The sequence below is a fragment of the Pinus tabuliformis genome, chromosome 7, assembly GCF_031772625.1.
Source record: "Pinus tabuliformis cultivar Carrire ecotype Pingquan chromosome 7, CPIR1, whole genome shotgun sequence".
Classification (NCBI taxonomy): Eukaryota; Viridiplantae; Streptophyta; class Pinopsida; order Pinales; family Pinaceae; genus Pinus; species Pinus tabuliformis.
In genome coordinates this window covers 1,132,067,917-1,132,090,932 of record NC_142293.1, presented here as the reverse complement: position 1 = coordinate 1,132,090,932, position 23,016 = coordinate 1,132,067,917, and the positions used below count along the sequence as shown (strand labels likewise).

Below are 23,016 nucleotides of genomic sequence, written 5' to 3'. Positions count from 1 at the left end.
AGATCTATGCTCTGATACCACTGTAATATTCCTAACCCAAAATATTTTCTCAAACCCCAGCAAAAACTCCAACCAAATATATGCAAATGATATAATAACCCAGAAGTGATAAAATAACAGTGGAACAACATATAATAATGTAAACTAGAAATATAAGTAGATACACAAGAAATGCAGCGAGAAATGCTAAGCCATTTTATTATACTAAGCAATATAATGAGTACAAGAGGTGATTAGACAGATGGCACCTCAACTTGCACAAGGCAAGTGAAGAAATACTCTCAGAATGACAAGAATGGCCTCTCTACGTGGATGCTGCTGATGTGCTATTGCTGCTGCTAGGAAACAAAAGATGATTTGGGGCTGCTCCCCTCCTCGGAAAATGTTGAAACTCTGGATTCGGGCTCTACTCAAGAAACCCAGAAAAACCCAAAAAGCTTTCTTGGAATGGCCAACCCCCGAAAAACACCCTCTTGGGGTTCTGCGTAGTCTCTCCAATGCCTTGCGCTGCCACTGAAGAAACCCCTCTAAACTCTGCCTGAAACACTACCTGAAATCCTCCCAAAAATCCTCCAATGAGACAAGAGCTTGACCCTTGCTCAATCTCCCAGTAAAAACCCACTTGCAAGACCCCCAATCCAGCACCACAACCAAACAGAACTACGTGCTTCTCCCAGTGCTGCGTAGTCCTCCAAAATGCTGCTATAACTGCTGCTGGAACGATGATGAAACTACTGCTGAAACACCAAAGGAAATACCTTGCCCGAGCAGGCACTCGAAGTCCCTCGGGGCTAAGGGTGAGATCTTCGAACGGAGACACTCAATGCACTAAACAGTGCTGCAGACTAGCTAAACAGCCAGCGTGCTCAGAAGTCGAAACGACTAGCTCAAAATACACATAGCTGAATGATCCAAAATGAGGGGTCTCCTCTCTATTTTATATCCTCTGCCTCTCACAATTCCTAGGCTCACCTCCTCCTACGTGCTTCTCCTCTTGCCACGTGTTCTTCCCTCCTGCGCAATCTCTCCATGTGTCTGCGTGGGCTTCATTTCTGTGTCCCCCTTTGGCCCCCTTGGCTCCCCTTTAAGTCACAACGTTGTGCTACGTAGGAAGTGATTTTTTATTCTAAAGTGAGTTATGTACCCCTTCCTCACTTTTATTTATAGATAACTATAGAAGGCAAAATTGAACAAAATCGAATATTCCAATTAGCCATGGCTAAGTAGGAATATTACAAACTTGGTCAGGGTATAAGGAGTTAGGGCTCGAACTGGTTGAACCTTTGCAAGACCAGCCTTGCAAACCCTGACGACCTCCCATGGCAGAAGAAAAGAAAGATGAGGGGGTAGGAGATCCTTTCAAAATATTGCTCGAGGAAGCCCTCGAGCGACAAAGGAATGCGATGATGGATAACGTTTCCCAGATCCTTTGAAAATTACCCACAGGCAACACATCTTCATCCAACAGCTACTTTGGAGGTGCCACTCCTTTTAAGGTACAAGTTAACTTCGATATTCCCGTATTTGAGGGCCAGATAGATGCAGATGCTGTAGATAAATGGTTGAATTGTTGGAAGGATATTTTTCAGTTCATGATTTTTCCAATTGGGAAAATATTACTTTTGCACTTCTCAAAGCCGCCCCACACGTCAAGGACTGGTGGGAAACCTACTATGAACAAAAGGACGAGAGAGAATCCTCATTGTTTTCAGCCGCACCCACTTTGGATTCTTTCTGAGACGCCATCAAGGAATAATATTACCTTGTTGGAAGCTATGAAGATAAATACATAAAGTGGACCATGCTATGGCAGGGAAGGGACCAAGATGTGCCGGAGTTCACAAATGTTTTCCATACCCTCTGCACGAAGTTGGGTATCAAGGATTCTGAGCGACATTTGGTACTCAAGTACCACGACTGTCTACACAAGTACATCCAAGACGAGATGGAGTTCCTGGACATCTCCTCGCTCGGCACGACATACTGATATGCTGTCAAGATTGAGCAAAAGTTTAAACAGAAGAAGCGAGACTTTGGATCTGCGAATTTGAAGCAAGGAAAAGGCACCCCCAAACCACAAAGCAAAGGCCAAAGGCAAGGCGAGGCGACCTAGGGCAACCCAATGAAGCTGCAAGCAAAGAACAACACCATGAAGACAAGGAAGGACATGGGAAAATGGTGTGAGTACCATAAGAGCTCCACTCACAACACAAGTGAGTTCTGGGCCAAGCAATCACTGGCTGAGCTAAAGGCGTCCGAATCAGAGTCATGTTCTGACTCTGAGTCAAAACCCGACAAGGGGAATGACAGAGTGAGCAGATCATTGATGCGGAGCCCAGTGCCACCTTGGCCACTACCAAGATCCAGAAGAATGGGCCTGAAGATCCAGAGGAGGGGGAACGCCTCTTCCACTCACAGATGTGGGTGAAGGGTTCTCTGCTGCAGTTCATTGTCGATAGCGGGAGCCAAAAGAACCTCATTTCAGCAAAGGTCATGAAGCGGTTGGGCCTATTGATGACAACACATCCAAAACCATACACCATTGGGTAGCTTCACCAAGGACAAGATCTCCACGTCAGCCAACAGTGTCACTTTCCCTACAACATCAAGCCCTTCACAGATGAGGCATTGTGTGATGTTGCTCCTATTGAAGTCTGTGGTGTATTATTAGGACAACCATACTTGTGGAAGCTACATGATGTATATAAGTCTAGATCTCACTCTGTCATTATTACTTTGGGCAATAAGTTGTACAGGATACCAGAGGTAGCGCCGCCTACCGACATCTCTTTGATCACTGCAAAACAATGCAGTAAGATCATTTGCCAGATGCGAAATTTGTTTTCCTTATGATTCGCCGTCAAGGCAAGAAGAAGGTTGTAGCCACGGCTTCTAGATAGGGCTCCTCCACACAACAACAGCAAATGGACAAGGTCGTGGAGGAGTACAGGGACATTTTCGCCTCACCTACAGAGGTACCTCTGCACTGTCAGGTCAAGCACTCCATCAATCTGACCCTGGGCACGTTGCTACCCAATGGACTGATCTATCGACGCTTTGTTCTGGAGAACGATGAGATCAAGAGGCAGATTCAAGACCTATTGCAGAAAGGGCACGTTAGGCCAAGCTCATCACCCTGTGGGAGCTTGATTGTATTGGTATAGAGGAAGGGCGAGACCTGGAGACTTTGTATTGACTATCGGGCGCTAAACAAGATCACTGTCCGAAATAGGTACCCATTCCCACAGATTGATGACCTTCTGGACCAGCTCAAGGGGGCCAAATATTTAAGCAAGATTGACTTGAAGTCCGAGTATCACCAGGTGCCTATCAAACCCTCCAATGTGTGGAAGATTGCCTTCAAGTCCAAGGAGGGCCTTTTCGAATGGTTGGTCATGCCTTTCGGGTTGACGAATGTGTTGATTTCTGTAGCATCGTATGTGCTCTAGCTTTGAGATATTGCAGAGAGGCTAAGACACCTGCATTCTCCAAGACCCAGAAATCGTTTGGGAAAATTCCGCCTAGAGATGGTTTAATTAAAATAATTAATCATTTTTAATGTATTCCTAAGTCTAAAATTAGGAAATGTGATTAATTAAAGGGTATTAATTAAATCCGGTGTGAATCTTCTAGATAAAGATGTGGATCAACTCCCAGTTAATCTTAGCCCTGATTGTGTTTTAATTTTGGTCGTTGGTGCTCCAACGAGAGATTATAAGGAGCTTGATGGGCACTTGGAGAACACATCGAGATAGTGAGATTTAGAGATCAAATTTCTCAATAGTAGCAGCACTGAGTTGCCAGAGGGAGATTGAGTGATCTTGTAGTGAGGGGCAGGGTAAATAGACCAGAGGGGATTTTTCCAGTCCCAGAGAGTACAAGGCAGATAAGGCAACGAGAGGTTCAGAGAGGCAGCGTAGTGCTTCAGAGGGAGTCTATACTTTTGCTGAGGAGCAGTCGAGATCCAGTGCCAGAAGCTAGGGTGTGAGTCCAGAAGGCCAGGTAGTCGAGTTTCCAGTGGGCAGAAGATCAAAAGGAAAGGGTGACGCAGTCCCTTGAGCTGTGACACAGTGACTGTGTGCACCCACGCAAAGTCTGTGCAGAGATAGCACAGGGCATCTCATCCAGAGCCCAGATTAATGTCGGATCTCCATTGATAGTGTGAGATATTTTCTTACTACCTCTTTACCAGTTTATTCTCTCTATCAGATAGCCAGTTTCGACATCCAATGATTTGTACTCATAAAACTATTGCTTAATAATTAAAACCCTTAGTTGCTGCACCGGTTTTCCCAAGTTGGGTTTTTCCAGGGATGCTTGTCCAAAAAAAATGGTGTAATTGTGCGTGTGTTTATTTCTATCATGTGTAGTATTTTGTTTTTGCAATATTTTATGTTGTGAAAGCTGCAGTAGATTTTATATCGATGTTTACTGTGTAACATTGTAAATAATTTGATTCAGAAATTAACAAGTAGGAGAAATTTAATCAGCTGCTGCAGTAGGATTCGGGGTTAGCTGGATTTTCACACGGTATCGAAGCACAGTTCGTAAGCCAAAGAGCTCAAAGTAGAAGGGGAGAAGGAGGTTCAAATTTCTACATATGCAGTGTTGACCCTGTTGCCTACACCTACCTACAAGTTAGTGAGAAAATCCTTCAATCCCACAAGGTGTGGTTGGTGGCAGGGAACTCAAAGATGGGGCTGTCACACTAATCCTGACTCTCTCCGTCTAAGCTATCTCCTAGGTTAGCTAAGATGGGTGGTCCCTAATAAAAAGTTAAGTTAAAAGATGTGAGTTTCTAGGAGAGTGTTATAGTGAAAACAAATTACTTTTAAGGATTTATGAGCAAATATGATGTGAGCAACTTGAAATAACAATGCCAATGATAAAAACCATAAAACCAATGCCTTGTAAGGAATTGCTCAACAACTTAAAGATCTATTTGTTCAAAGTAAAATGAAATGGTCTCAAAAGACAAAACAAAGTAACCCTGAAATGTAAACAAAAAATGTTGGCGCAAGATATTTAAGATACAAAATGCTTTTGAGATAATCAACTTTATAAATCAAAACATGTGAAACATAAACCCAAAAATTAGTAATTAACTTGGAAATGTAAAAGAAAGGAAGTGTTAAACCAAGACATCAATATGCAACTAGACTTGAAGCATGAAAGGAAAACATTTGTTTGAAAGGATTACAATACTTGCTTTTGGGATGGACTTTGCATATGAAAACTCAAACCATCAAGAGACAAGTAAAGTAAATGTAATGGAAAGTGCTCTTGGTTAATTTTATTAATTATTTCTACAACAAGATTACAATTTAACTCTTCAATCCTTAAACCTCACCCTCACCCTCACCCAAAGATATGGATTTCACTGTGAGGAGTCAATAAAGGAGTAGAGGATCCCTAAGATGTCTACTTCAACCAACTTATGTTGAAGGTAAAATTTTTATGAGGCTTGGGGCCTTCCTATACTAAAATGCCTAGATGAAATGCATGTAAGTATTTTCCCCAAAATAAAATAATGCTACATGCAAATGCTTCAAAGAGATTGATTTGCAATGCTTGAAAATAAAATAGTGTTCAACATACGTTGCCATTATAACTTCAATTGGAGGAATACAATTAGTTTACAAGTGTTGCATGTGTCTCATCAATTAATTAAAATGATGCAAGTAATTTGCTTGAAAGTAAAATTTGTTTCAAATAGACAATGACAATAAATTGCTCCAATATTCAAGATAACAATGTAGCATAAAAATGAAGCATGTATTCAAGTGCTCATGAAACAATTTACCAAGGTAAATGGTAACGAATCAAAGTTTGTTAAGAATATAAAATGCTTGCATGTAAAGGATGAATTGCCCAAAGTAAAGTGTAAGCTTGTAGCTCCAAGCAACAATGAGATAGAAAATGCAAAGCTCAAATGAAATTGTAACAAACTTTAACTTAATGAAATGTGATAGTGAGGTTGTGTTAATTCCCAATTAAAGCATGCATGTAAGTGAATGAAGTGTGAAAGTTTAAACCATGCAAATGTCAATCCACCCAAGAGAAACCTCCCTCTAAATGGGGAGATAAGATACCATGGGAGAAATCCCAAGCTCCCATAAGCAAATTAGATCTTTTATTAATATTACAATGAGAAGAGGGCCCTTCAAAGTCCTCAACTAAACTTCAAGGAGAGTATTCACAATAATTGCTTGAAACTTGGACACTAGATCTCCTTTATTGAGAGAGTAATGACAAAATTTTACAAAATTTATGCATGGTTAAACAAGGTGAAAGTTTCCTCCAAATGCCCTAGAGAGGAAAATGGGCAACCCTCTAGTGAACTCGACTTTGGCCAAAATAAGCCTCAAAGGGGCTCATGGCATCCTTGAAAATCTAACCCCCAACACTTGCCAAAGGTCCTACAAACACTTGTTAGATGTTGCAGGAAGTTGCTCTTCAAAATCTGCCACACAAGAGTTAGCAAACAATCCAAACAATCGCTGCAACATAAGTTAAGTATTAATAGAAAAATCAGCGAGATAAAATGTATATGTACAATTATAATTTACAAAAGGCTAAGCTAAAGATTGAGAGTAAACTCTCATCTTTGCTTAGCCATCTTCAAGCTCTTAGATAGCAAATGAAAGAAATGAAGTACAATGTTTTTTTAAAAGAGATTTAAATTTATAAGTACTCGATTTGTGTACAAGCTATGTTCCAAAAATCCCTGCAAAACCACTTTGTAAGATAAGGTTATGAAGGTTCAAAGAACAAATGAGAGCTTCTTTAATAATGTATCAAGAGTGGGTTGGTCTCTCCAAAGACTTCCCCTCACGCTTGATTCTATGATCCCAGCAAAATGTTTCTTCTACAAAACTTCAATCAAGAATTAGTTCCATATAGATTTAGCAATAAACAATGATAAGAAACTCTAGATATCTATTTAAAACCAATTAGAGCATACTTCTAAATCAAATGTCAATGCAAGATAGCTCTACACTAACAAATCTACAAGAACATATGGAAACAAATTAGATCAAAGCTAAAGTAAAAGGAATTATACCAATGATCAACAATTCATCACTCCCAAATGAGGAACACCTCATGAATGAAACCCCAAAGTCTTTATTGATTTTTTGAAAGTGTAGAAAGCACCAACACTTCCCCAAGCACAATAGCTAGTAACAATATGATACAAATGAGAGTTCAAGACTCTATTATATAGAACTATGGGATCCAATCTCAATGTAGAAGTGATTAAACAAGTGGAATGAGGTGACAATCCCAAAGAGAAATTCGAATTTGTTGAAAGGAGCTCCAATGCCAAGTGTAAAAATCGAATTCTGGCAAGTGGACATCATTTTCTTCTTCTCTTATGTGCCAAATTCGAATTTTATGATGGAATGACATGCGTATATGGGTGGTAACCCATGTGGGGACAATTTCCCACAAAAATCTCCACCAAATATTCTCCCAAATCCTTCCAAATGTGCATTAACTTCACAAATTCGAATTTCCAAGTAGGCAACTTTCTCATTTAATGCCAGAAATTCGATTTTATTTAAGCACGTCCTTTTTTTGATTTTAGGAGTCCACATCACCTTGAGATTTCACTTTAACTCCTCCATAATTTTCCACCTCATTTCCATGACATTTAGCATGTGTGGATATTTATTTTTCTCTATTTATTTAATTTCTGGCTTAATTAATTGCCAGGTTTTCCACTAAACTTAGGAAAAATGGGTTTTGAGGGTTAAAAACACATTTTTAACCCCTCAAAGTGTGTCCTAGTAGAAAGTTGAGGGTGAGAGGTGCAAATTTCATTACTCATACCCCATACAACTTCTCTAGACATCACTTATTACATCACAAGTACAATTTTTATTGCGATTTCCGTAGTGCGGAAAATCTAAAAATTAAAAAATTGACTATCTAGAACTAACCAAATTTCACGAAATTTTTTGTGTGATCTAATATGGTATTATACATCAACTCTAGAAACTAATATGTGTTAGGGACTCAACCTTCAAACCGTCATCCCGACTTTGGGGTAAACAGTGAGTGAAAAACCCAGAAAATTATCTGCCTCTGAAAAAGAAGGGATAATCAACCAGATAAAAAAACACTCCAAGGTGTACTTGTTTGTTGATCGAATCCCAACATCCTAGACCTATTACATACTCAAAACTCATCATTACTAGTATCACTTATTACTATTCCCCGCAAGGTGTGGAATCTAAGTACAAGAAGATGATGAGAAAATAGAAGTTTAAAAAACTATATTGACTGATGATATCTGATGGTACAAGTGTCCTCTGGATCATCCTTGGGCATAGAGTCTTTCATATAATCATTAAGTGCCACTCCAATGGTCAATAGGTAGCGATTCGAAACCCCAGGGCAGCGTATTTCCTTGGGAAGGAGGGTCAATTTTTCGTGGAAATTTTACTTCTTTGAGTGAGTCGACATAGAATAAAATTTTCTAGATCGAAGAGTACCAGAGGCAGAGGGAGTAGCAACAGTTTTCTTGCATAGCAGATCTTTAGCTAGGACGCAAATTCTGCAGTAGTTTGCTAGTGTGAATAGCATCAGGAAGAAGGAAGAGCACACACTGAGGGAATTCTTTTCTTAGGGGACTTGTAGCCAAAAAGTTCGAATTTTCCTAGTAGAGCAGCAGTAGTTGTATGCGGGATTTGTCACTCCAGAAGGGAGTGCGAATCGCTAGGCAGCAGCTGCGTAGAGGAGAAGAGGAATTTGACATTTTCTTAGAGATGGCATCAGTTGTGTTGAGAGATCAAGATCGATTGGATGGAGCCTCCAACTATGTGATCTGGAAGGCAAGAATTTCTTGCCTTATAGATAAGTATGATCTCAAAGCTTACATCGATATTGTGGTAGCTATACCCGAAGATGCAGATCCGCTGAAGGCCTACAAGAAGGAGATGGCGAAAGAAAAGACGCTGATTCTCGATGGGCTTCGAGATCACGTGGTATCTGACATAGCTGGCAAAGATATTGCCCGACAAATGTGGGAGGCACTAGCTACGCTGTACGAAGGATCTTCCAAGCAGCGAAAGTTGTATCTTGAAGAAAAGATGAGATGCACGAGGATGCAGAAAGGGGAACATATAGACCCCTTCCTTACTAGGATTCAGGATGTCCAGGATCAGTTGGCTTCAGTAGGGACAACGCCCCAACTTACAGAGTTTGTACGATTAGCTCTGAACAATGTTTTCGAAGAATGACAAGTTTTCGTCTAGAGTATGCTAGGCAGAGAAAAATTGCCAGATTGGGAATGTGTGTGGGCTGATCTGCAGCAGGAGGAGATGAGGCGAGATCTGGTGAAGAGCACCATCAGTGGGACGAAGCAAGTAAAGGAGGAGGAAGATGTGGCCTTCGCATCACAGGGGCAACAGGAGCAGCACAGGAGGAAGAAGGACATTTCCAAGATCAAGTGCTTCAGGGGTGGTGAGCTTGGTCACTACAACACTCAATGTCCTCTCAGAAATAAGGACAAGGAGGAGAAGCAAGATCAACAGGCTGCATCGGCAAAGATTGATAGGCTGTTCTCCAGATTGGAGGAAGCATTTGCCATGATCAATGAGTTACCTCTAGGGGTGAGGTGGGGTGATTTGGAGTTGTTGCCCCAAAATGCTACAAATGGGCAAGATTCTTGAGGAGGTCCACCTCATGAATCAATACCTTGCTACGGAAGCCCCTAGCATGTAGTAGCAGGATGGATCAGTGGCAATTGGTGCAGTCTAGTGCTAGAGTGACAGATGCAGTAGCTAGTTGCAGTCAGAGACTGAGCAGTGCATACTAGAGTTGGCAGCAGTGCAGAGGCTTCAGCAGTAGCTAGTTGCAGTCAGAGACTGAGCAGTGCAGACTAGAGTTGGCAGCAGTGCAGAGGCTTCAGTGACAACACAGAGTCTAGCAACATCACGACTTGAGTGACAGATGCATCATACTGACCATAGTTGGTTCAGTATTTTGGATGCTTTTCCGTTGCAGTTGTTGCAGTTGCAGCGGTAGCAGTTGGAGAGGGATGCAGTGTTGGCAGCAGTTCAGGAGGGCCAGCAGCAACACAGATGCAACAATCAGAGTTGCGCAGTAGTTAATGGGCAACAAAACTAGTCATCAGCAGTGCAACAAGAGATGGTGTAGAGACAGAGTGATGCTTCAGTGGGTTGCAACACTAGAGCACATTCCTCGTTAAGAGGGAGTGTTGATTTTTGTAGCATCGGATGTGATCTAGTCTCGAGATTTTGTAGAGAGGCTAAGACACATGCATTCTTCAAGACCCATAAATCGTTTGGAAAAATTTCACTTAGAGATGGTTTAATTAAAATAATTAATCATTTTTAATGTATTCCTTGTTGATTTGGGGTAGCATCGGATGTGTTATAGCCACGAAATTTGGTGGAGAGGTTGCGGCACATGATATCTCCAATACCCAGAAAGGGTTTGGGCAGATTCTAAACAGATCAGGAGATATTAAAATAATTAATATTTTTAATGGAGTCCTTAAGTTTAAACTTAGGGAAAATAAAATATTAATGTGTATTAATATGAATCTATGTTAGAATACCTAGGGAAAATAAAATATTAATGTGTATTAATATGAATCTGTGTTAGAATGGTCCAAAATACATGGATCAAGTTAGATCTAATCTTTAGCTGTTGAATAGAGACTTAACCTCGATCGTTGAGATGTCAACAGGGAAAGTATAAGAGGAGGTTTGAGGGTCACTTGGAGAGTACACCAGAGTCATTAGTCATTCTATTCTCTCTAGTGGGGTTTGCTAAGAGAGATAGAATCAGTGATCGGGAGAGCAGCTGAGGGGCACTGAGTAGAGAGAAATAGAGATTGTGCCGGGAGGGTAGCGCAACAGCCAAGGAGGGGATGCAGAGCCAGCAAGGGCTCATGCAGAGGCAGCCAAGTGCTGCGTAGAGCACCAGAGAGGCCAATGTGTCTAATGCAGAGGCCTAGAAAGCTGACGCAGGGCCCCCTGGGGTTGACACGGGCCAAGGAAGGTTGACGCAGGGCCAACGTGAGAAAGAGAGGGGTTGAACCAGTCCAGATTGGGCAGACGCTGGGGTTGTAGAGCAGTTTTGTGCGGAGGAGTTGCCAGAAGGATTTTCAGGGGTTTTAGCTAGGAGATTTCTCTCAAACTGTGAGGTATAGCTGCTAAGGAAATTCTCTGTTGGGTAGGCCAGTTTCGGCACCCAAATTGTACTCTGATATTGCTTAATAAGAAAATCCTCAGATAACTACGTTGGTTTTCCCGCATTGGGTTTTTCTGGGGACATTGGTCCAAAAATAATTGTCATATGGTGTTGTTTGTTCTTTTTTCTTTTAGTTGCTGATCTGTAATATGTTGAGCATGCATTGGTGTTTATTTCCAGTATTTACTTTGTAAATAACTTGTTAAAGAAAAATAATAAGTAGGTAGGAATAAATCAGAAAAAGTGCATGAAGGGTTTCTAAACTAAGTAATCTTAGAAACTTCAACATGGTATCAGAACGTGATTGCAGATCACAGGAGGACTAAAAGACATCAGTCAAGCAGAGCAATAACAACATAAAATAGTTGTCCCGAGGTGACAAAAGCTGTTTCTAGCAACGCAGAAGGCAAGAAGTGTGACGCAGAGCCAACCAGAGCCACACAGAAGAAATCGGGAGCTGCACAAAGCCTCTGAGAGGCTAGCATTGCTGATGCAGAGGGCCAGAGGGCTGACGCAGAGCATCCCAGGGCTCACGCAGACCCATTTGGGGTGACAGAGCCAGCGTGAGGCAGAGAGGGGTTGACGCAGTTCACAGAGAGGTAGCTGCTGGAGTTTAGAAGGCTACAGAAATATTGCAGAGTGGAGCTGGTGAGGTACTGTAGTCAGAAAAGTACCTGACAGAGTAGGGCCAGAGGAGTTGTTACCGAGGGTTTCTAGCAGAGGAACCTGGATTAGCAGTGGAGTTGCACAAGACAATCAGAGTAGGGGACATCTCGACAAGAGGTAGAAGGATTTCGAGGAGGGAAATCAGGATTCAGAGGGAGTCCAGAAGAGAACTTCCAGACGGGAAGTAGAGGCTCAGAGAAGTCGAACAAAGAACTTCCAGGAGGGAAGTAGAGGAGCGTCATGGCACTTCACGGGGCAAGAGACCAGGATAGATTGGACAGAGCATCGAACTTTGCAGTCTGGAAGGCTAGAATCTTATCAGTGCTAGACAAGAATCGTGTCAAGAACTTCGCCTTGAAGACGATAGCTATCCCAGTCGACCCAAATGATAATGACAAGTATGAAGAGGCGATGGTGAGAGCCAAGTGAATTATCCTTGATGGGGTCAAGGATCATGTGGTACCGCATAGCCGAGAAGGAAACGATAGTTGAGATGTGGGAGGCTCTCAAGAACCTATACCAACATACTTCTGTGCAGAGAAGAATGTTGCTCGAGAACCAGATGAGGTCGTATCAGATGAAGAAGGGTCAATCGATTGACACCTTTCACGGAGGACTGAATGAGATCCGAGACCAGTTGACTGCTATAGGAGCGACATTGGATCAGGAGCTTATGGTGAGGACAACCCTGAATACTATCTCAGAAGATTGGGAAGTGTTTGTCCGGAGTATCCTGGGCAGAGGGACTATGCTACCTTGGGAAGAGATGTGGGCAGTTCTTCTCCAAGAAGAGATCTGACAACAATCAAAGACAGGTAGCAGCAACAAAGGGATCAAGGTTCATCAGGAGGAGGAGGATGTGGCCCTAGCATCTGATGGAAAGCAGGAGAAGCGGAAGAAGAAAGATCTCTCCAAGATCAAGTGCTTCCACTATAGGGAGATGGGTCATTATGCGATCCAATGCCCAAGGAAGAAGAGTAAGGGAGAGTCTTCTGAGACTAAGGTAGCGCCAGCATGGGCATAGAAGGAAGTTTTGATAGATGATGACTTTGCCATGAGTGCACATGCAACACCTGGGCTGAAGTGGGGAGACATCGAGCTATAGTCAGGTGGACTACAGGCGATGAGGGGCAGGATCTTCGAGGTACCCAGCCTCTTGGATTAGACCTTGCTACGGGAGCCCCGACGAGGAGTAGCAGGACTGGCTGTGTGGGTAGAGACGGATGTGGATGGAGCGACAGAGAGAGCTACAGTGCAGGAGTCTCGAGACAGCACGAAGCTAGCAGGTTGCAGCAATGCAAGAGGCACAGGAGTGTTGCACTAGTGCAGGATGGCACAGAGAGGTGTGCAACGGTGCGAGATGCAGGGAGTTGTTGCAGCAACGCAGAGGTTAGAGAGGGAGTTCTTTTCAGCGGCAGAGGGAGCTTCAGCATCAAAGGGTGTTTCTAGCCCAACAGGGAGGTCAGTTGGAAGATCAATTACTTACTTCTCAGTAACTGAGTTGTAGTGCAGTAGTGGGCAGCACGATGCAACTTGATGAGAGGAGGTGCAGTGCGGATGCAGTGTTGGGAGTAAGGACCAGCAGCAGCACGGATGCAGAGGGAGTTGTCGTATAGATGCAGCAGTGGCAATGGCAGAACCATGGGCAGCAGTACAGGAGGCAGCAGTGCAGAGGATGTTGGACAGGAAGGCTTAGCATCAGCACAGGTACCAATGTTGGATGATCAGAGTAATACTCAGTGAGGAGTATTGCTAGAGCACAGTCCTCGCTAAGAGGGAGTGTTGATTTGGGGTATAATCGGATGTGCTCTAGCCACAAAATTTGGTGGAGAGGTTGGGGCATATGAGATCTGCAATACCCAGAAAGGGTTTGGGCAGATTCTAAACAGATCAGGAGATATTAAAATAATTAATATTTTTAATGGAGTCCCTAAGTCTGAACTTAGGGAAAATAAAATATTAATGTGTATTAATATGAATCTGTGTTCGAATGGTCCAAAAGACATGGATCAAGCCAGATCTAATCTTAGCCGTTGATTAGGGACTTAATCTCGGTCATTGAGATGTCAACAGGAAAAGTATAAGAGGAGGTTTGAGGGTCACTTGGAGAGTACACCAGAGTGATTAGTCATTCTATTTTTTAGAGCGGGGTTTGCTAAGAGAGATAGAATCAGTGATCGGGAGAGCAGTTGAGGGGCATTGAGTACAAAGAAACAAAGAAGACAGAGATTGTGCCGGGAGAGCAGCACAACAACCAAGGAGAGGGACGCAGAACCAGCAAGGGCTCACGCAGAGGCAGCCAAGTGCTGCGCAGAGCACCAAAGAGGCTAGCGTGTCTGATGCAGAGGCCTAGAAAGCTGACGCAAGGCCTCCCAGGGTTGACGCAGGCCAAGAAAGGCTGACACAGGGCCATCGTGAGATAGAGAGGGGCTGACGCAGTCCAGATTGGGCAGACAGTGGGGTTGCAGAGCAGTTTTGTGTTGAGGAGCTGCCGGAAGGATTTTCCGGGGTTTCAGCCAGGAGATTTCTCTCAAACTGTGAGGTATAGCTGCTAAGGAAATTCTCTGTTAGGTAGGCCAGTTTCGACACCCAGATTGTACTTTGATATTGCTTAATAAGAAAATCCTCAAATAGCTGCAACGATTTTCCCACATTGTGTTTTTCAGAGGACATTGGTCCAAAAATAATGGTGTCATGTGGTGTGTTTGTTCTTGTTTTTTTTAGTTGTCGATCTGTAATATGTTGAGCATGCACTGGTGTTTATTTTCAGTATTTACTTTGTAAATAACTTGTTAAAGAAAAATAACAAGTAGGTAGGAATAAATTAGAAAAAGTGCATGAAGGGTTTCTAAACTAAGTAAACTTAGAAACTTCAACATTCCTAAGTCTAAACTTAGGAAATGTGATTAAGTAAAGGGTCTTAATTAAATGTGGTGTGAATCTTCTAGATAAAGACGAGGATCAACTCCTAGTTAATCTTAGCCCTTGATTATGTTTTAATCTTGGCTGTTGGTGCTCCAATGAGAGATTATAAGAAGGAGCTTGATGGGCACTTGGAGAACAGACTGAGATAGTGAGATCTAGAGATCGAATTTCTCAAGAGTAGCAACACTGAGTTGCTAGAGAGAGATCGAGTGATCTTCTTGTAGCGAGGGGCAGGGATAGTAGATTGGATGGGATTTTGCTGGTTTCAGAGAAAGCAGGGCAGAGAAGGTAATGAGAGGTTCAAAGAGGCAGTGCAATGCAGTGCTTTAGAGGGAGTTCGTAATTTTGCTGAGGAGCAATCTAGATCCAGTGCCAGAAGCCGGCGTGTGAGTTGGGAAGGCCAGGGAGTCGAGTTTCCGGTGGGCAGAAGATCAAAAGGAGAGGGTGACGTATCCCTTGAGCTGTGACGCAGTGACTGCATGAGCTCCCGCAAAGACTGTGCAGAGATAGTGTAGGGTTGCTTATCCAGAGCCCGGATTAGTGTCGGATCTCCAGTGACAATGTGAGATATTTTCTCACTACCTTTTTGCCAGTTTATTCTCTGTATCGGATAGCCAGTTTGGGCAACCAATGATTTGTACTCAGAAAACTATTTCTTAATAATTGAAACCCTTAGTTGCTGCACTGGTTTTCCCAAGTTGGGTTTTTCCGGGGACGTTTGTCCAAAAACAACGGTGTAATTGTGCATGTGTTTATTTCTCTCCTGTGTAGTATTTTGTTTCTGCATTATTTTATGTTGTGAAGGCTGCAGTAGATTTTATTTCGATGTTTACTGTGTAACACTGTAAATAAATTGATTAAAAAATTAACAAGTAGGAGAATTTTAATCAGTTGCTCCAGTAGGATTTGGGGTTAGTCGAATTTTCATAGAATGCCCTCGCAACATTTATGAGATTGATGGACGACAACTTGCGACCCTTCATCAATGCATTTGTGGTGGTGTATTTAGTTGACATCTTGATCTTCAACTAGAGTTGGGAAGAGCACCTCCACCATATTCAACAGGTCCTTCAAACCCTGCGACAACACAAGCTGTGTGCCAATTTGGAGAAATGCACTTTGGCATGACCCAGGTTCAATATCTGGGGTACATCATTGATGAGCAGGGTGTGCATGTGGACCCAGCCAAGATACAAGTCATTCGGGATTGGCCAGCCCCAACCACTCTAACAGAGCTCCGCAACTTTATGGGTCTTGCCAATTTCTACCGCAGGTTCGTGTTGGGGTTCTCTCATATCACTTGGCCTTTAAGTCAAGTCACCAAGGGTGGAGTGAAAGCAAAGTTTTTTTGGTCCGAAACCCAACAAAAGGCGTTTGCCGAGTTGAAGCATCGCCTCTGCTTTGCACTAGTGCTCACATTACCAGACCTGCAACAACCATTTGAGATTGAGACAGACGCCTCCGACTATGTTATTAGTGCAGTTCTTACTCAGCATGGGCATCCAATGGCTTACCACAGTGAGACACTTTCAGACACAATCCGAAAGTATCCCACTTATGACAAAGAAATGTATTCCATTGTGTAGGTCCACTGTCAATGGAAGCATTACATTCTGGGGAAGGAAATGGTCATCCACACAGACCACCAACCCTTGCAGTTCATACAGACACAAGGGAAGTTGCAGAACAATCGCCATCAGAAATGGTCCACATACATGCAACAATTCCATTTGAACATTAAGTACAAGAAGGGCAGCACCAATAATGTTGCAGACTGCCTCAGCCGACCACCAATCATGGCGTTGATCACTGTGCTTGACTCCTATGGGCACGAGACTTCGGGGTGGCCGCATCTTTACAAGAGCGATCCAAAATTCAGCAGCACATACCAGACACTCCTGGAAGGGAAGCAAGTTCCAAATTTTCACCTCCAGGATGCACTATTATGCTGGGACACATCTGTGTTCCTTCAAGTGAGTGTGCCAAGATGATCTAGGAGGTGCACTACAGCCGGGTCGCTGGACATTTCCGAGTAGAGAAAATAGTGGCGGTATTGCAAAAGTATTTTTATTGGATCCTGCACCGCCTGCGTCATTGCCAAACCAAACCATCAAGAAGCAAGGCCTCTATACTTCTTTACCTACTTCTAGTCGACCTTGGGAATCCACCTCCATGGATTACATGTCGGGCCTTCCTTCTACTAAGCACAACAATGACTGCGTTTTCGTGGTCGTCGACAGATTTTTTAAGATGGCCATCATGGCAGCCTGCAAGAAGAGTATCACAATAGAGGCCACTGCTAAGCTCTTCTTTGAGTGAGTGTGGGTACAGTTTGGGATCCCACAGGCCATTGTCTTAGATCGGGGCAGTAGATTCCTAAGTGTATTTTGGTCAAGTCTCTGGTCGATGTTGGATACTAAACTTACTAAACATACCTGGTGCCTCCGGCGCTGCAGAGAGTTGTGGCTTTGACGACTGCAAAGTCACTGTTTTAAATATTATTAAAAGGAGGCTTCTCAAGCAAACATGGATGGATACCTATCTATCTATCGACCAAACTTATGCTTGGAAGTAAATTTTATTCATGCAAAGCTAACTTATTTGCGAATGCACTAGATGATGAGAAGAAGATGAGATGAAGTTAGATTCAAGGATGAAAAGTGCTTATGCTACGATTGGATTCAGAGTTATATATCAAAGCCCTTAATTGTCAAAATGAATGTTCACTTCACTAGACAAATATTGAAAGATAAACTTCTTAGCAATATCACAATTAGACCACAAGCTTATTTCAAATCTTCTAGATTCTTTCAAATGCAATTATAGCTCAAAGAGAACAAAAACGTCTTCACAAATTAATATCAGATGCTCGAAAAATACATAGTTTATGAAACAAAAGATATGCATTTTATCACAATTCCATGATAGAGTACTTAATTTTCAGAAATTAGTTTTTAGGACAGCAGTAAGAAAAAATTCATGACAACAACAATATCACAATGAAAATAGTAAGCTATCAATGATATCTTTATGCCAAAAATTTACCGAAATTTTTTCAAACTTGCCCACATGAATTATCAAAAAAATTTCAGCCTGTTATGATGTGATTTCCAGAATTATATCAAATCTGATATACTTATTACAATCAGCAATTAAAACATGAAATAAGTCTAATGATGAATGCGCAACTCAAGAAATTAATTCCTTAATGTATTAGACAACATAGGAACTGGTTTTGGGCTAACCCACATGAAATTTTGCAACTGTTATATTTCAGACTTCAGAAATAGAATTATTCAAAGATAACAGTCACCCAAAATGTAGATCTAGGCCAAATTTTTAATACATTTCAAACATAAATGACTTCTTAATGTATTTAGCAATTTTTTTAGTTAATTTCAAACCACTTAGATGTGTTTTTCACTACTATTAGAAAGGTATATGACTGCTGTAGCAAACAGTTAGGAAAAAGATGGTTTAGAGATCAAACCCTTAGGCCCTAGGCCTTGAAGATCACTTGCCAAAGTTGCCAAAAAATATTTCAATATCTGAAACACAAATTTTTACCAAATTTTCTGCCAAAACCCACCAATGATTAGCTTCAGAAAATTAAATATTCAAATCAGAAATGGAGCAAGGGGAATTTAGGTCCAATGAGAGCTAGCACAGGGCTAATAGAACTAGCGTTGGGCTACGAGAAGGCAGATCTAGGCTTAGGAGCTCCAAAACTTGAAACCCTTGTTCTGAAAAAAATTATTTTGCTTCAGATATTCAGATTTATTGCAAAATTTTTTAATGGTTGGCCCTGCAAACAAATTTTTGAGTCTAGATTTTGCCCGGTAGGGTCTAGATCTGGTTCAGATGTGAAGATCTCTTTGGATAAAATTTTAGATCTATGCTTGCAAACAATCTTTGAGCACAGATCTTGCCCTCCAGAGTCTAGATCTAGCTCAGATTTGAAGATTTTCTTCGCTGATTTCTCAGATCTATTCCTGCAAATAATCATTGAGCTCGGATCTTGCCCTCCAGGGTCTAGATCTAGCTCAGATTTGAAGATTTTCTTGGCTGATTTCTCAGATCTATTCCAGCACAAGTGAAAAGAGAAAAACCCAATATGTACAAAAATAGAGAAAATCCCAAAAACCCAAGTGTTAAAATTCGAAATTATGTTACAAAATTTCAGATCTACACAAGTAAATAATAGATCTATACAAATAATTTACAGATTTATCAGATCTGAGGAGTATCAGTCCAACTCTGCTCTCAGATCTGATAATCTAAGACTCTTAATTAGCCAGATCTATCAAAATTTCCACAAAATATTTAAAAGATTTTTGAAATTTTAGAGAGGTACTAGCCCAAAAACACCCTGTCGAAAAAAGATTATTGTTAGATAAATCCCGAGGCTTATATGAAGTAGGCTCTTCAGAAAATATGTGTTGAGAGTTGGCTGGTCCAACCGAGGACTATCCCCAAATGCTCAATGAGAACTTGAGAGATCTTCTACAAACACTAGATCAACCATCAAATCAAGTAGAGAAATAGAACAACAATAAAATTCTGAAGAAATAGAGATACCTGCTACTTCAATCAAAATTAAAAATGTTACCATAGATCCAACAAACTGAATAAGATACCTGTATTCAGATTATTCTAAGAAAGCAATTGATTGATAGTTTTCACATAATATTAAGTAGAAATTAAAACAATGTTACCATAAATTCATGAAGAGGAACACTACAGCACATTGAAACCCCAAAGACTTTTGCATTAATTCAAAAAAGTATACAAGAGAGCTTGAGAGCTTAGTACACGATTCAAAGATCGGATGAATTGACTGACAAATGACTTCCTATTTAAAGATAAATCCTCCAACGGCTAGGTCGAGTGACCTTTGTCAAAGCAATCTTGACCGTTGACGAGGATCAAAATTTCTTTTAATTTCATCCATCAAAATTTTAAATTCTTGAGGAAATTCGAATTTTTCAATTAATTTCCTCGAAATTTTGACTTTGACTTAACCTCAGGGTCCAAAGGCTTAAAATTTAACAAAATAATTAATTTACCTTAGTCTCGGAACCTTTTCAAATTTGAATTGTAAGGACCGACGAATTTTGCCTTTTGAGAATTTAAGTTTACCTAGGATCTAGAATTAATTAAATTTCTAGCTTAGGATTTTAATTAATTTTTTGGCCAGAAAATTTAATTAATGAACCTATGAGGGGATAAATTATTTTTTCCAACCCTTAAGACACTTTACATCAAAAGGGGGAAAACCCATTTGAAAAAGACCCTCACAGACTACCCATTTCTGCGACACAAATATAATCCAGCGGACCAAGCAATTTGTAATAAAATAACCTAATCAAATAGTTAGGATCATTCCCAAATCACTTTTACATAGACTCGATCTATAACACTAGGACTCGCCTAAGATCTCAGTGACAATCCATTCTGGCTTTGGGTTAAGGCTGAAGGAAAAATCTGTCGACCATTCGAGAATGGATTGGTGAGACAAAAAACCTCTCGGAATGTAGATCATCACTAGAAAAGTAGGTTTACCTAGGCAATTACATACACGACACGAATCTGGTGAGATTATTTACATTACACACATGGAGAATGGGTTTACATTACAACATGATGATCAGGCCGATAATGATAGCTAAATGGCACGGACACGTCGATCAGGCGCTATTCCTTTTGCGAAAAAGGGGGTGTACTGCTATGGGTCGTTGACAGGTAGTGGTCAACAGAGACCATTGCTTCCTAAGGAGAGAGGATTGATCTAGGTAGATATTGGTGGCCACTTGCCTATTCCACGTAGACCTCCAGTCGGTTTCATTTGTTTCCTTATTTATTTCAACATTACTATTTTTAGCAGTTTTTCGGGTTCTGATCGTCTGGAGCAGTTTTGACCCCCTAAACGACATTTTTGTGAGGTCCATAACAAGCTAGTAGCAAGGGCTTGCCATAAGTCCTATAGTATTAGGAGAGAGCTTTCCAACAAAGTATCGTATGTGCCAAACAGAGATAATATGACCAAGTTACGACCACGGGAAGTTGGCTACCCAGCTAACCCCAACGGGGCCCACAAACTCTTGTTGTTCCATCTCCTAGGGTTAGGGTTTTGGTTGTTTATGGTTTTCTCTTGTTGTTCAATAATAAATAGGTTCTCGAGCCTCATTGTAACACGGTTCAGAGGCATGTAGGCACCACATATCTTCTTAGAGATAAGCTACCATCGCCCAAGCTAGTTTATTTCCATTCTATTTGTAAGCATATTTCAGTAATTTGATATTAGTGAAATGAACTGTTATTTCTGCTGCATCTCTGTATTTATGGTTATATCTGTAATTTGTTGCATTCCTGTTTAAGTTCGGATCAAAGGTCCACCTGGGCATTAGGATTAGCCTTGGGTTCAATTCTAGCCCTTGGGTAAGCTCAACTTTGGATGTTCATAGATTATGCTTTATTTCAATAGCTAGGATTTTAGCCTCCTCCACAGACTTAGGCTTCTTATCTATTAGAGCATAGGAGAAATGTCTAGGAAATGCTTCTATTTATCTCTCAAGGATAGTTTGTTTTGTTGGCTTGTCCAAAGTTATAGACTTCCTTGAGCAACTTATCAAACCTTTATGTAAATTCTATAACATTTTCATCATCAATTTTCTTGGCTTCTTGGAATTTGTCTAGGAGTTGTATGCTTTCTTTGATTGTGGCCCTTCTTTTGTCAAAGGTTTTGTCGAAAAGGTCCCAATTTGTAAGACTACCTTGAGGTAAACCTATGTTCCAATCCCTATCGCATTCTTCTAAGGTCAAGGAAAACAACTTCACAACCACATCTTCCTCTTGAATCAACCTCGCACCCATTTCCCAATAGAACCGATGAATATGACTTTCAGTTGTAACTACATAAATGACATTGAATTTGGGTAGTTGCTTTTCATATGGATCAGGAAATTGGTGAGGAGCATCATGGAAGCCACTCACATCCCATGGTTGGAATACAACAATTAGCCAAGGCTTAGCCATGGTGCTAGAGGTAGATGTATTAGCAAAGAGACTTCTAACCACAAGAGTCTTTTAAACTAATGGAGAAGTGGAGGTATCAGTAGTTGTCTTACAGGTAGTTTTCTTTCTTGGAGCTATGGTATGGTTAGATGAACTACTAGGGGAATTATGAGGATCATTTTTAGGAGTTGCCAAGAGAGAATTTATGTTGTCATTTATAAGTTATTCTCTACAAAATTTAATGAATCTTATTCTTTAGATAATGAGGAGGTAGACTCAAATCCTCCTCGACAACGACGCTATAAATGCTACCTCAAAATCTCATAGGCCTTGTGAGATACCTCACAAGGCAAAGTCCAAACCTAGATGCAACAATGACGTGGACTGCCACTGCCAACTCAACAATCTACCTCCTACTCTTTAGTGGAATTTCACCACACGAGATGCTTCCTATTCATCAACTAAAGAATATTCTAAGTAAATTTTCTCAAGGTGATATGATTCAAAGGCTAAGAAAGGTACTTCTTCGATGGCAAAAGGGCACAATTCACTGTTTTTGGGAGTAACATACCATATACAAAGCCTTAGAAAGGCACTTGGCACCTAATGTTTCAAGATGTAGTTCAACCAAGATGTGTCTAGTCATAAGTACAAAGAAAAGGTTTGCTAATGATGAAACCAACAAAAGGAGAAGGCAAGGCTTCAAATCAAGCCCCAAGTTGAAGCCTTTAGCCAAAGTTAGGGCTTAACTAGGGCACAAATTGCCTAGGGTAGATGACATCAACCATATTAGGGAAACTTCCAGAATGAAAAGAGCTATATTTTGAGTTTAAAGGATCAATCAACACAAGATCATGCTACAAAATCCTCAATGTCCTCCTTTAAGAGGCCCTAGTTGAGTTTGACCCTATGCCATAGGCCTAGAGGCTTGCCTTAAAGAGGTTAAAAACTAGATAGGAAAAAAATCATAGAATTTTTTAGTTTTAACCACCACAAGGATTCCTAATGCCTTTCTCTATTTGGGAGATGGAGTCTTTAGGGCTAAATTTAAGAGAGATCAAATCGATGCATGGAGTAAGTGGGAAAACCCTAGTTTTCACTTGACAAACCCTAGCTATCTTTTTATGAGGGGAGAAATTAAGTAGAGGAAATCTCTCTACGAGGTCCTCTATGGCATTCAAGGAA

The 23,016-nt window shown here is 41.2% G+C and overlaps 1 protein-coding gene across 2 annotated transcripts in view; it reads left to right on the top strand.

Annotated features, from left to right (window-relative positions):
* HCF107 (high chlorophyll fluorescent 107) overlaps positions 1–23,016 on the top strand; it is a 434,314-nt gene that overhangs the window by 214,741 nt on the left and 196,557 nt on the right. The gene's annotated exons all lie outside the window — the stretch shown is intronic.